This window comes from Sus scrofa, chromosome 8 (assembly GCF_000003025.6).
Source record: "Sus scrofa isolate TJ Tabasco breed Duroc chromosome 8, Sscrofa11.1, whole genome shotgun sequence".
Lineage (NCBI taxonomy): Eukaryota > Metazoa > Chordata > Mammalia > Artiodactyla > Suidae > Sus > Sus scrofa.
Genome location: NC_010450.4, coordinates 36795218 through 36810460, shown reverse-complemented (window position 1 = coordinate 36810460; position 15243 = coordinate 36795218). Strand labels below are relative to the sequence as shown.

General features: G+C 35.4%; 1 protein-coding gene across 2 annotated transcripts in view; it reads left to right on the top strand.

Annotated features, from left to right (window-relative positions):
• Positions 1 to 15243, top strand: part of LOC100517408 (cytochrome c oxidase subunit 7B2, mitochondrial) — a 119944-nt gene that overhangs the window by 45716 nt on the left and 58985 nt on the right. For both annotated transcript variants that reach the window (XM_021101167.1, XM_021101168.1), the window contains one exon: positions 6996 to 7050. The gene's annotated coding sequence lies outside the window, so the exon portion shown is untranslated. The remainder of the gene's footprint in view (positions 1 to 6995; positions 7051 to 15243) is intronic.

Here is a 15243-nt window from a genome sequence, read left to right as displayed (position 1 = left end):
TGTGGAGAAACCTGGCTAAGCTTAATCAAATGTCAATGTAAATATCACTAGTAATATGACATATTGATAGATACCATGAGAAATTATGCGCTAGGAAAATCACAACATTGTTTTTGTGTTATTTTACCAAAAAATGTGTAACCTTATTCTAATTTTGAGAGATTGTTGGACAAATGCAAATTGAGGGATATTTTACAAAGTAACTGTTAAATACTATTCAAAAATGTCTAGAGCATGAAAGAAAAGCAAAGAAAACTGTTAACTGCTAGAGGAGACTAAGGAGAACAAAAATCACTAAATCCTAGAGATAGGATCCTGGAATAGAAAACAACCATTAGTGGAAAAACTGGTGAATGTAAGGAAAAAGTATACAGATTTCTTTCGCTATTCGAAAGCAGACTGGTCCTATGAAAACTTTCTTCAGCTGAAACGGCTTAAATTGAAGAAGCACTTACCTTAGGGTAGACACATGTTACTAACTGATGCACAGAGTAAATCTTAGAGAAGGCATAGAGGCTCACAGACACAGTTAGGAGCTATGGTGGCTTGATGCTGAGATGCTGAGTGTAGTTCATGTGGAGGGAGCTTGTTAGTGCCACTCTTGGTGCTACAGGTACACATGGCTTACATAATAGCCTCACTACAAAACAAGTGCTGAATGCTATTTTCACTTTGCACCTTTTTTCATAAATGTGAAAAATTCTCTTCAGAGTTTGATGAGCAAAACCAGGTACTAACAGCCAAGTGGTATAAAGCAAATCTTTGAAAAGCAGAATATATATGTGTGTAATGTAGCATATTATTGATACTAGTAATTATTATATAAAAATTAATTTACAATATAATTATGAGTATATAATATAAATAATATTATTCAGCCAAAAAAGAAGGAAATCCTACCATTTCTGATAACATGGATGAACCTTGAGGGCTAAGTGGCATAAGTCAGACAGAAAGAAACAAATACTGTATGATCTCATGTCGAATCTCTATGTGGAAAAAAAAAAATCTAAAAAAATCTGAGCTCAGAAACAGAGAGTAGAGTTGCAGGGTGGAGAGGGAATTGGGTGATGATGGTCAAAAAGTACATAACTTATAAGATGTGTAATTTCTGGGGAATCTAATGTATCATATGCTTGAAAATTGCTAAGAGTAGATCTTAAATGTACTCACCACACACACACACGCACAGTGATAACCATATGAGGTGATAGTTGCACTAACTGGCCTGTGGTAATTATTTTGCAATATATATGTCTATCACATCATCACATTGTATCTCTTAAACTTGTACAGTATTACATGTCAATTATATCTCACTAAAGCTGGAAAAAAAGATAAAGGTGTTCTCTTCCTAGAACACAGATGGATTTGTTTTGAACTGCAAAGCAAGTGCTTTTGGAGGGCACTACCTTCTTGGATCCTGTCATGAATCAATACCTCTGATGGCAGCTCTACTACCCTCAATGTCTATATGTCCAAGTGACTTGTAGTACCTCTTTATTCTTCTGTCACTTTCAGTTCTGTCACTCCTCAATCTTCTTGGCATTTCTTAGTTTGAATGCAAAGAGAAAGAAATACATTGGCCCGAACATTGTTCTTTAATTGAACCAGTTCTCAGTTAATGTCACAAGCCAACTCAAAGGATTCACTGCTCTTGGAGTAGATGCCTAACCCAGGACCACTGAGTTCTGGTCCTATGGGGGCATAGCCATGTGGTACAAAGCCTGGTTGCCTAATGGTTGCATTCGTCAGGGATAATGGCTTCAGCAGCTTACTGTGGCACTGACAGACAATGCATTTGACCTAGTAGAGTAGCAGTTTGTTCTCATTAATATAACAGTGGTAAGTAACTATAATTTTTACAATGTTAGTAATTTAAATCTTTCCAGTGTTTTATAGGCTAAATTGTGTTCACTTGTATAATTTCATGTGATACTTCCTATTAAAGTCTTATTAAACTTTAGGGGAGTGGAAAAATATTAATATGGAGGTATATTTTTCATGTGAGATATCTATACTATGTACATGCATTGTGCATTTTGGAAAGCACAAGACATTTATGTTCATTTAGTAGTCTGTTTTTTTTTTTTTTTTCTGTTCTTGAAGATGCTTACCAACTTGTTCTAATAAATAATCATTCCTGGGTAGAGATATAAATAACACAAAGAGTGATAGTTGATAGAATCACAACAGAAATTCTGGAAAGAGTTGTGTATCTCACTCAATCAAACATCTTCATTTTAGCAATTCTGTGTTAATTTACCCATTTTTCTTTAGACAATTAAGGAAGACATGCTCTGATTTTTGCTTTAATATAATTATCTTTGTAACAAATTCTTAGAATTAATCACCCAGAGAAATAATGTTTCCTTTCATAAAATGAAATACCTCTCTTTGCTGGAAATAAGGCAACACGATCTATATTTTTCTCTTTATAATAGCTGTGAGAAAGCACAGGGCTCAATTTTCAAATGTACTTATACGGACATATTTTTTAAAATAGTTATTGTCTTAAATTCATTAAACAAATTATTGAGTGAAAACTGGGCTATACATTTCGTATGCTCTTTTTATTTAGCTGTAGTTGGTATATATTTATATAATGGTATATTTTCATTTGCCTGTCTAAATGTATATTTCCATTTTCATGCAAGCCACCTCAGTCATTTTGGAAAGTATCTTTTTAGTTAAGTAATTCTTATTGAGCATATACTCTGTACTAAAAAGTATTTCAATGAAAAGATAATAGGAATAAATGCCATGGAGGGGCATACATTCAAGTGAGGATCAACCAAAAAAGGTTAGGAAAGCTGTTATTAGTAAAATAAGTTGAAAACTCCTCCATGCCATGATCTAGTTTTATACTTCCCTTTGCCTAACAGTGCCAAGGACGTTACAGAGAATAATGAAGACTGCTAACCTGAACAAACTGACATATAGGAGCAATTGATGTGACTTTTAGCCTTGATGATAGAGCAGAACCTGGGGAAAGGCTGATGGTGCAAGGGGGAAGGTTGTATTGCTAGGTTAGGTAGTGTATACATAGGTTAAATATACTCTCTTTCTCTCTACACACACACGTACACACATATCTATCTATATACTCTATATATGTAAAAAAGGTAGAATAAATGTATATATATGCATATGTTAATTGACCCTTGAACAACACAGGCTTGAACTCACATGTCCATTTATAGGCAGATTTCTTTAAGCAGTAAAAGGTAAGGTATTACACAATCCAAAACTGGTTGAATTTGCAAACGTGGAACTGAGAATATGGAGAAACCATGGATACAGAGGGCCGACTACGAAGGTCTAAGAGAATTTTCAGTGGCACTGAGAATTGGTGCTCCTGAACCCTGTCCTATTCAAGAGTCAACTATATGTTTTACATATATATATATATATATATATATCACACATGTATACACACATATACACAGATAAAATATATAGAGGACATAAAGGACACATCTTGGATAGCACTGTTATTATAGAACAGGAATATTGACTACTTGTGTACTTTTTTATCCAATTTGCTCTGCTGTGTAACTAAGTGCTCAATATATCTTCATTGAATTAATGAATAGGAAAGAAATTGCTTTCAAAGCATTGTAGGAAAATGGGATGCTTGCTGTAGATAAATCTAGACAAAAGCTGAATACTAATCACATTAGGGCACAACATAGTCTTTGATTGTGTGACTGTGCTTTATAAATAGCATAAGTTTGCATACGAATTATAGATGTACAAAAAGCAGCAGGGCAGCTTCTTTCACTGAGCTACACCTAGTTAATTCAGGGCCTTGCACATAATACATGCTCATTAGATTTGGTTGTATTGATTTAGGAAAAAAAAAACACATTAAAAGCCAATCTAAGCATGTCTGAAAACAAAAGTTTAAAAATAGGTTGTTAGCTACTTGGTAATTAAAATGAACTGACTTTGATTAGTATTAAGTGTTGGCCGGTTTTGAAATACCAACTTTCAAAGCCTTGTAAACAGTGAGGTTGCACAATTCTGGCACAAATTGGTTCTTCCGGGGACCTAATACAGCTAAATGTCTTTTCCTCAGCACTGCCTCTTAGCACTTTTTCCTTGGAAGGAGGCTGGAATGGAGGTGACTTGGACTTGGCTTCTCATGTCCCTTTCCATGGTGATCACCTAGGGGCTGGCTAGATTACTAGAACCACCCCCTCAAAGATATCTACAGGGAAACTCCTCATTGCTAAGAAACAGCTGTAAATCTTTCAATGAAAGGACTAGTATTGTTAGTGAATGATCATCTAGAGCAGAAAGAACAGAAGCTTCCTGGTTTCTACCAATTCCCACACAGAATCACTGCCTCTTATCACTTTCTCCCAGGAAGGGATAAAGTAGGGGATTCCAAAGCTGGAATAAAGGTGGCTCCACCTGGCTTCTCATGTCCCTTTCAATGGTGATTACCTATGAGCCTGTAGCAGGTCAGCAGACTCAACTTCCTCTTGTTCTTTATCTGTTTCAGATTTCTCTGAGGAAGTTGGCAATTAGCCCCTTGGAGAAACGCTTTTCTCTTGGTTATCTTTCTTCCTCATCAGCCCCTCTTGGTCTTTTCCCTAGTTCTTTCATAGTTCTCTGACCTCTAAATGTTACAGTAACTTGGAACTTGTATTACTTTTCTATTGGTGCATATCAAATTACCTCAAATTCAGTGGTTAGAAACAACACACACATGTATTATCTCACAGATTCTTTGGGTCACAAGCCGGGCACAGCTTAACTAGGTCTTCTGTAGGACTGCAGTCAAGATCTCAGGGAGTGTTGGGGGTATCATCTGAATTCTTGACAAGAGAAGAATTTATTTCTAAGCTTAAACAACTTTTCGGCAGAGTTTACTTTCTTAAGACTGTAGGAGTGAGGGCTCCATGTTGGCTGGACCCTGAAGACCTTATAAGATGCCAGCTAGAGGCTGCCCTCAGTTTTTAGAGGCTGCTCTCAGTTCTTTGCCTGATGGGTTTCTCAGCATGGCTGCTTGCTTCACAAAAGTCAGCTAGAAAAAACTCCCAATACTATGGGTGCTAACCTTATATTGTAATTATGTGATGATACGGTGTCAATCACATACATGGTGTCACGTATGCTATTGGTTAGAAGCAAGTTACAGGTCCTGCCCACATTCTAGGGAATGGGAATCATATAAGGGCATTACCACCAGAGGGCAAGGATGATGGAGGCACCTAAAAGTCTACCTACCCTAGGACTGGTCTCTGTCATCTTTCTTCTCTAGCTGAGCTCACTTCCTCTTCTGTCTCATGGCTTTGAATGTTGTCAGAGTAGACAGATTTTATATTCCGAGCTTGATAGCCTTTTCTAAGCTCCACACTGATATAGTCAACTGCTTATTTTATATTGTTCCTTTTGGGTATATTTGTCTGATAGGCACCTCAAAATTCATGTATCCAAAGTCAAAATAATTATTTCCCTTAGAAGTAAACATAACCTGCTTTTCCCATAGCTTCCAAGTCCTATTAAATGTTCTATTCTTTCGGTTGTTCAGATCAAAAAGCTTTATGTCATCCTCAATTTTTTCTGTTCTCACATACCTAAATTAAATCTTTTATTTAAAATTTTTTTTCTTTACCATTATTTTGGGTTAGTATCCTTAGCTTCAGGTGGCACTAGGACCTGATCTAAAATATAGGTCACTTGGTGGCTTTCTGGTAACCACTCCAGGCCTATTGGGCAGTAACCTCTTTCTGTTTTCTACCGACTGGCTCAGGGTCTGCTTCTAACTGGATGGACCACATAAAACTCCAACCCTGTCACTCTCTGTCTTTTCTGTTAATGGAAATTCTTGTGGCCTTTAATATGCCAGATTTGTTCACATCAGATGTTGCCTCTCATCAAACAAGACCGCATTGCCTTTATGAGCCTCTAAGTACTAGTTTCACTTCAAAGGCTAAGCAGGAGTAATGAAGATAATTGTAGGAGTTCCCGTCATGGCGCAGTGGTTAACGAATCCGACTAGGAACCATGAGGTTGCGGGTTCGGTCCCTGCCCTTGCTCAGTGGGTCAAGGTTCCGGCGTTGCCGTGAGCTGTGGTGTAGGTCGCAGATGCGGCTCGGATCCTGCGTTGCTGTGGCTCTGGCGTAGGCTGGCAGCTACAGCTCTGATTCGACCCCTAGCCTGGGAACCTCCATATGCCAAGGGAGCGGCCCAAGAAATGGCAAAAAGACAAAAAAAAAAAAAAAAAAAAAAAAAAAAAAAGATAATTGTAGTAACCTGACCCCTCTCCTAACATACTCTCCCCATAGGATTTTCTCCTTTGGTCTACCCTGTTTTCATATTATTTTCTCTTTTTTCTTCCTTCTTGCCCACATTTTTGAAAACTGTGTTAATGTATGTTTTTGGGTAACTAGGACTTCCTATCATCCACACACACTTTAGTCTAAAGTAGTAAATACGTACATCATTTTCTTCAGGTATATTTTTACTTTGTAGAATAAAAAAAAAAAAAGTTCTTATCACCAGGATTTAAGACATTAGTATGATGATGAGTTAGATGTAGGGTGCAAAGAGTATAGATTCATTCCTGTTTCCCTGAACTCACATGCAAGAGGTAGCTGCCTGTTCTCCATGAAATATCAAGTGAACCTTGACCAGAAATCTTCCTGTTTGAGCTTGAGCTCAGGTAGACAGTGACTCATGGAGGCAGCTTACAGACAAAAGAAGGTGTTCTCATACACAGTTTGCAAAAAACTTATAGACCGACCCATTCTATATCACTATAGGAAGATAGCTAACTATGTCTTTTTCCATTCACATACTTGGTGATTCTTTCCTTTCAACTTTATTTCTTAAAATTTATTTAATCAAATGCATATATAAAAATATTTACTCTCGGTTGAGTAGTTGATGGTGATTTTCTCTGGGTAATTACCCCACCTTTACCTTTTGCCTTTTTTGTTTCTTTGAAACCTCACACTGATTTTTTCTAATTATATTTTTAGGAATCCGAATCTTGAACTTTTGAGGAAAGCATCTGAGCTTCAGAGTTCCCGCCAGGTAATGACAAAATATGGAAAAGGCCCATACTAATCAGATTAGAATTTCACCATGAGTTTCAGTTTTAAGTAATTTTGAAGAGTCTTCCTTTTATATAAAAGAAAAAAAAAGATAAAGGTATGGGAAGAAATTTTTTGAAAAAAAAATTGACAATGAAACCATTTAAAAAAGTTGTATGTACTCTTAAGCACCCTATTTATTATTCCAAATTAGCCTAACCACAGAAAGAATAAGAGATAGATGCCAATCTAAATAGACAAATGTTTCCAAAATAAGATTTTTCCTGTCAGCCAAAAATGTTTTACTTGATAGACTAACTTGATAGTCTTAACAACGCAAGCAGTTGGATGAAAAGAAATGTGTGTATTTCCAACAAACATTTTGATGAGATAAGCACATATTGCAAGGACTGTACCTGCTTAGAAAAATCTTTCATTTTGGCTAGTTGAGACCACCATGTGTTTTAAAATGTCATCCATCATTTCAGTGTTAAGAGCGCCCCCTGGTGTGATTGTATAATAATGCTTATGAGAAATTTAGGCACAATTTTTTTTAATTAAAAAAAATTATTGAATACTTTTTCTTTTTTATTGAAGTATAGTTGATTTACAGTGTTACATTAATTTCAGGCAAACAGCATAGTGATTTAATATCTTTGCTGATTATACTCCATTATAAGTTATTGCAAGATAATGGGTGTAATTCCCTGTGTTATAAAACATATCCTGGTTGCTTATCTGTTTTAGACATTGTTTTTAAAAATCTCTTTCCTATTAGATGGTGATATGCCTTCTTTCTGCATTATGTTGCCTGGTCATTATGCTGTGTAACTACCTGGAAATATGAGATTAATTTTTTCTTTGCCCTTATCTATGATTCTATCTGGAATCAGTTGTTAGCTCGAAAGTAGAATTTGGGAATACTGATCCCTAAACTTCTTCAATCGAAGTTAATAACCAATGAGACATCCTTTGGTAAATGTGAACTTGTATACTGAGATATAACTTTACAGGATAATGAAATTCTTTGGTGGTAATAACTTTGTTAAGTGGCAAATTGGTGTAACCAGTTTCTTTTTGGTAAACTCATGGGCATTTTAATAATTGAACATGAAAATTCAGACATTATATTTTTGGTTTTGAATTCTTCATCACGTGAAAAAAATTAACCCGTTTTAAGATCTTCTTACGATCTATCACGTCCTTGATAATAACAGAACTTGTAAATGTAAACATAATAATTCATCCTGCATCATAAATCAAGCCCTCATCCATTCCCTGAAGTCACCCCCACTCCTGAAAATTCTCATATAAACTTGGCAGCAGAGTGCATATTTTGTAACTGTCATTTTTCCTTACATTTAATATTTAGTCCTTTGGGAATAATTAAACCATCCTTGCAAAGTGAAATTGGACATGGTGGTCTTCGAAACTACACTTCTGTAAACTTGATAATTTATATTTTATATTTTTGCTGCTGTATCTCCACCAGACTTAAATTATCTTGATGATTTTCACCATGTCTCATAGGTTCTATGTTCTAAGCTTGATCATGGGCAGGACTGTGTCACACTGAACTCTTTGGAGTAGACTTCTTTTACCTTCATTTCCTGCCATATGCTCCCTCTTTCACTGAATTCTGAAGCCATAAGCTCAGTACAGTATTTACATTTAGTTCTGGCCTATTGAAAGAATTTTTTCTGAAATAGAGAATTAAGAGAATCAGAGCAGTTAACCTATCATAGTAGTCTTAGTTTTGAATTTATTTGCATCGCGACGTTGGATAAGTCAGTGACCCTCTCAGAGCCTTAATCTCTTCTTGTGTAAAAAGGTAATGTAAAGCACTACTTTGCAGAATGTTGTTAATTCACCCTTCATATTAATATATATTTAAGATTTAAGATCCCAGATTTGAGGCTGGATGCCTCATGAGCATTTACTTCTTAACAACAATTTTGTGAATGAGGTGCTACTTTTTTCTGAATTATTTGTGGTGCTCAGTAAGAAACCTGATAAGTGCAAAAATCAAGACTGCAGTCGAGGTTTTCTAACTTAATGTGATCTTATAACTACTAAGCTCTGTATTTTTTTTAATCATACTTGTCCATTTCTGAAAATTTGTCAGTTTCATTTTCCTTAAGGTCAAATAATTTCCCAATGCACAAATATAGAGGAAACCAATCTTTTGTAAAAGAAGAGCTGGGTCTTTTAATATGGATGTCTTCTTATCTGCAAATCAGAATTACTTTGGGAATTTATTCTTCCATACAATTTTTTCAAACCAGGCAGCGCATTAAGAGATTCCTTCTTATTAGCATGGTTGAGCTAGAAATAGCAATGACAAGGACTATTGGGTTAGTGAACTTTAAGGCACCTTTATGCATAATATAAAAGCAGGATAATAGAATGCTAATTTTAGGAACTGTTGCATGCTTCCAACTCACCATTTCTGCTGATTTTCTGTGGAGCTTGGACCTATGTGCCTTGCTGTTCTTATTTAAGTATCTAATGACTTGGATTGGCTTTGTGATGACTGCATCATTTTCCTTATGGTTTAAGAAATTTTAGATACCAGATTTTATTCTTTAATTGCTATAGAGGCCAACGTAGTAAGTTCTCAGTTCACTAACAAGTTGTTTTGAAGGCTACTGAGTAACTCCTCATGGAACCATGGTATGAACAAGCCTGTTCTTTGCCTAATAAAATCTGGTGTTTCATAGTATTCCTTTGGTCTTTAAGATTTACTCTAGAAAATAGGCTGTTCAACCATGATTCAGGAATTCATTGCTGGGTTTCTCAGTGGTGAGTCACTTTTCTTGAAGTTGCCTCATGTCATGTGCTTGGGACAGATGTATAGACATTAATATAAACAGATGTGTATATTATTATGCCTTACTAAGATTGCATATTATGCTAGGTTCATCCTATCTTTAGGAAAATCAGCTCAATTGCCATTATTGAATCTATGAATGAGTGAAGAAATGTGAGCTGTTTTAGTTTTTCTACTCTCATTTCTGCCCCACCTCTACCCTCGTTTCTCTGCTTGCCTACCCCACACATGCACACACAGCATTTGGTGAGTTTGTTCTTTGACTTGTTTGTGGAGTCTAGTCCTTTTTTTCCCTAAATCCTCTGGTATTGTTTCAAGTTAAAACCATGTATTTTTCACTTGAACAATTGGAATAGTCCCATAATTGAATTTCCTTTCTTCAGTGTTACCTGTCTCCAATAAACTGTCCCCAGTAGCTTAGAATAATTTTCCCCCCAAATAGAACTAGTATCAGCTTAAAATTATCCATTGTCTCTGTTCAGAAAGACCCTTTGGTTCTTGCTTACCTGTCTTCTAATTTGTCTCACTACCATTGTCCTCACCTTTTGAATTGTGCTTCGCATCCCTGAAAAAATTACAAGTCCCAAAATGTTTTTCACTTTCTTTGCCTTCCTGTGCCTTTACGTACTCATGCACTGCCTTTATGCCAGTAAGAGCTTTCTGCACGTCATTTGGTGAGCTGTACTTTCTCTTCTGTGACAGTCCTTCCCTGAAAAGACTCTCACTCCACAACTACACACCAGTCTGAAGTAAGTGCTTCTGCAAGATCCTGTGCTCACTTCTCTTGTTGCAAAATTTAGGTTAAGGTGGGCAGCTCTAAGGGAAGTATTATGTTATATTACTAGTATATCACAGAGCCAAATACATAGAAAGTGTTCAGGAAAACTTTATTTTTTGAAGCCCATGCCTCAGTCAGGCTTTCAAACTTACAGATCAAAATGTCTGTCTCCTGTTAGCCATTACTGGGCAGGATGGTGAAGCAGCTCTTAGTTGACTTCATATGCTCCTTCATTTACATTTACTCTCTTATATTTACATTTTCACTTACACTGACTCTTTCCATTTACTCTGTACCCCTCTGTGACAGAGATTTCTTGTGGCTTAAACCACAAGGCCCTCATTTTCTTATCCTCCTTGTTCTATGGGAGACAATCTGCCGTAATTCTGTCCAATGAAATATAAACAAATATGATGGAATTTCTGGAAGGTTCTGCTTTCTTGATATAGATGTTTATCTTCCTTCTGACCCTTTCTTTCTTCTTTATGCCTGGAAAGTATACATGATGACTGGAATAGGAGTAGCCACCTTGCTGCGTTGAAAGGACAGGAACATTACTGATATTTTACTCATGGAATCCTTGAACTTCCAAGTCAATATCAGCATTTTCCTTCCCTTGGACTTGTAATTATATGGGAAAAATTCAGCATGTTGTGGTCAAGCCATTGTTATTTGGCTTTTCTGTTGTATCAGCTGACTCAATTCCCAAACCGATACTTCTTACTGTTAAAACGAATATATTAGAAGCTAATGGTGTAAGCTTTCACCTCTCCACCTATATTTTATATCTACTAACTCAAAACCATGTATTAGAACATGGTTTAAATGGTCACTATGTCCTACCCTAGATACCAAGACATAAGGACTGGAACACCATTCCTATACAGTGGCTTATAATCTCATAGGGACACAGAAACATAAAATTAGTTATGTTATATTTTAACTGTGATTAATTATGATAATATAATGTAAAATAGAGTATATAGTATGGTAAATACCACAGTAGTTCATATATGTAGAAAAGCCAAAGGGTAAACAGAGGAGTGTTTATAGTTTGATCAACTCTCCTAAAAATATTAAAATTTTTGAAATCAGAGAAAAGAATCTCTCATCTGGGATTTCAGCTCTGTGGAGAGAACCTGTCTTTATGCCTTTTTAGTGACAGTGTAGTTGGTCACTTACCTGATGTGTGAGTCTGCCTCTCACTAATAATTCAAATGAGCACAGTCTGTGAGACCAGAGATAAAATCCACACTTTGAACAGCTATCTTTGGAAAGTCAAATTGGTGAAGAGCAGTCTGGGAGAAGGAGGGGCAAGAAATGACACAGAAAGTTGCCAAAGACTCTGTTGACACAGACTAGCAAGCTAAGAGCTGTGACAAGGATGGCAGTAAACAAGAAACCAAAGCTCGTGGTCGAAAGGAAAGAGTTAGTTAATGGAGAGAGACATCAAAACATCAGGCAGCTGACAGCCCGGAACAAACTCACAATGAGGGAGGGCCAGGGAACAAGCCTCAAGAGAGCACAAAAATAGGCTGCTCTACTCCGCACACTCGGTGGTGTCTGTGAGGAAAGCCAGTAGCTGATCTTAATAAAGACACTATTTATAAAATCACAGCGACTCAAGGAGTTAAGATGAGAAACTGATCTCAAAATAAAGCATAAAAATGTTAATCAGTTGATGTTTTGTAAAGGCACTAAATGCTCAAAGAACCTGATTCAAAAAAAAAGAGTCCAGGGCCTTGATTTCAGTGCTTGATCTTAAGCACTTTTTTTGGGGGGGGGGAGGTTTCAGATTTTAAAATGGAAAAAAAAAAAAAAAAAGGCTCAGGAAAGGCAAAACCAATGTGGAATAAAATTTCTGGGATTGGGCCAAATGCCATTCAGAACTCTCAGTTCTTGGGATAAGCTACAGAAGGAAATTTGAGCACATTACCATTTCTTCTAACTGTAACTGAGGGTTTTCCCAGAAGATGAATGAGAGGAAGGCTGCCAGTGATCCAGATTTGAATAAGAAGGACTGACCATCTCCAGTCTACCACACACTTGAGAGAAGCTATGAATACCAATAAGGCTTAAGACATGTGTGATCACTAAGTACTCCATACTTTTATTCTACTCAGGATTAATGGGCCAAGCTGTGCTTTGATGCATGACCACCAGCGCTGAAAGAAAATTATAGATGCTCTTCTATGGCAGGAGCCCAATCTTTCTGGAAAAAAAAAAACAAAAAACAAAAAAAAAAACAGAGCAACTAACATAGATAACAGGTGTTTTGGCTTCTATGACTATATTTCATCTGCACTCATCTAATAAGGAATGCTAAATACCTCACCTAATGATATTTACCAAGAATGGTTTTCTGATAATCATATATATGTATGTATGCATGTATGTATGTGTGTGTGTGTGTATGTGTGTGTATACATATATATATATATATATATGTTTTCATTTCATATGTTTTTATGTCTGAGATATATTGGATCTGAATTATTTCTAATGTAAGACATATAAAGTAGTTCATTCATGATGATTTTTTTTTAACTTTAAAGTTCTGTCTCTGAGGAAGTATGATTATTTTGCATCATGTCAAATGCCATAGACTAGGGATTTGACCCCAATACTTTTTAACTTACCTTCATAATTAGATGCTGATACAGAATATGTGAAATTTTCTAGAAACCATTTTTCTTGTAGTTAGCAGGCTACTTTACATCATCTGTGAAACAGTAATATACTTTCAAAGAGTATACTGTTTTCTAGATTTATATTCTAAGCATCTAGAAATCAGTAAGAACCCATGTTTACCTTATCCATATTTTCTTTGTTTACAGTAATTTCAGTTATTTCAACCTCAGTCTTTCAGAACGGGGAGTTCTGACATTTTGTACATCTTTCATTTATAAATTGGTCCTGTGGTTCATTATTATTATTGTCCTTCTTCACACCTTACTTTGATGTTTGGTATTTTTGAAATGTGGCAGCAAACAGCATGAGGCAGTATAGGAACACATAAAACAGATTGTTACAAAAATTCTTTGTGAATGTTTAGTCATCATTACTTTTTTAAGAGTGCTGTCTTATCCTGTTGATGAAACCATTCCTCAAATTATATGTTCTTGATTTTTATAAACAAATGTATGATTATAGTGAGCCATTAGTATTTGATGGATATGACTTGAAGACTGCATTAGATTTCCAAAAGAGATCAAGGGCATATAATAGTCAGGAATTAATTATGAATTTGCAAAGGAGATTGATTTGAGGAGATATGTTTTTTTAATTCCCAATATTCTCTTTAGTTTATTTATGAATGATTGGGTGAATGACTGGGTGGAGAGTTCCATAAATGTCAATTAGATCGAGTTGATTAATAGAGTCATTCAAATCTTTTATATCCTTAGTAATCTTTTGTTTATTTAGTCTAACACTTGTGGGATCATATTGTAAATATATGTGTAACTTTATGAGGACCTGCCAAACCATTTTCCAAAGTGGCTGTATCACTTTGAATTTCCACTGTCAGCGAGTGAGAGTTCTTATTGCTTCATATCTTCAGCGGATTTTGATTGGTCAGGATAAGTTAATTTGTTTTGATTTTAGCCTTTCTAATAGACCTATGATAATACCTCATTGTGGTTTAAATTTGTATTTTCCTAATATACAAAGATATTGAAACTCTGCTTATTCATCACTTGTATATTTACTTTGGTGAAATACCTATTTAGATCTTTCGTGTCTTTTCAAAAATAATTATTTGTTATTGTAGAGTTTTAAACTTATTACTGAGTTTTAAGAGGTCTTAATATACTCTACACACAAATGTTTAATCATCTATATAATTTGCAAGTATTTTTTCCAGTCTGTATCTTGTCTTTGCATTCTACTCATAGTATCTTTTGCAAAAACAAGTTTTAAATATTGATGAGGTCCTAATTACCAAGTTTTTTTTCTTTTATGTATGTTGCCTTTGGTGTCAAGGAAATAGTTATTACCAAACCCAAAGTTTTACAGATACTATTTTCTTCTTTGTTTTCCTAGGCATTTTATAGTCTTACATTTTTGCATTTACATCTATGATCTATTACAAGTTACTTTTTGAATAAGATATGAGTTGTATGTTCAGGCTCATTTTTTTGAATAAGGATACTCAGCTGTTCCAGCAATGATCGTTGAAAAGACTGTCCCTTTTTGTTAATTTGCCTTAGCAGTTTTTATCAAAAATCTATTGTCTATAGTCATCTGAATCTATTTCTAGACTCTCAGTTTTATTCCATTAGTCTATGTGTATTCTTTCACCAATACCACATTGTCATAATTGCTTCAACTTTCTAGTAAGTCTTGAAATGGGGAGTATGAGTTTTCTAGCATTGTTCTCATTCAGGACTTTTGGTTAGTTTAGTTCCTTTGTTTCTTCATGTAAATTTTAGAATAAGCTTGGCAAAATCTAACAAATGCATGCTGTGATTTTGGTTATGGTTACACTGAATTTGTAGATAAATTTTGTTAGATTTATATCTATTAAGTCATATCTATTGAGTCTTTCAATCCATTTCCACGGTATACTTCTCCATTTATTCAGA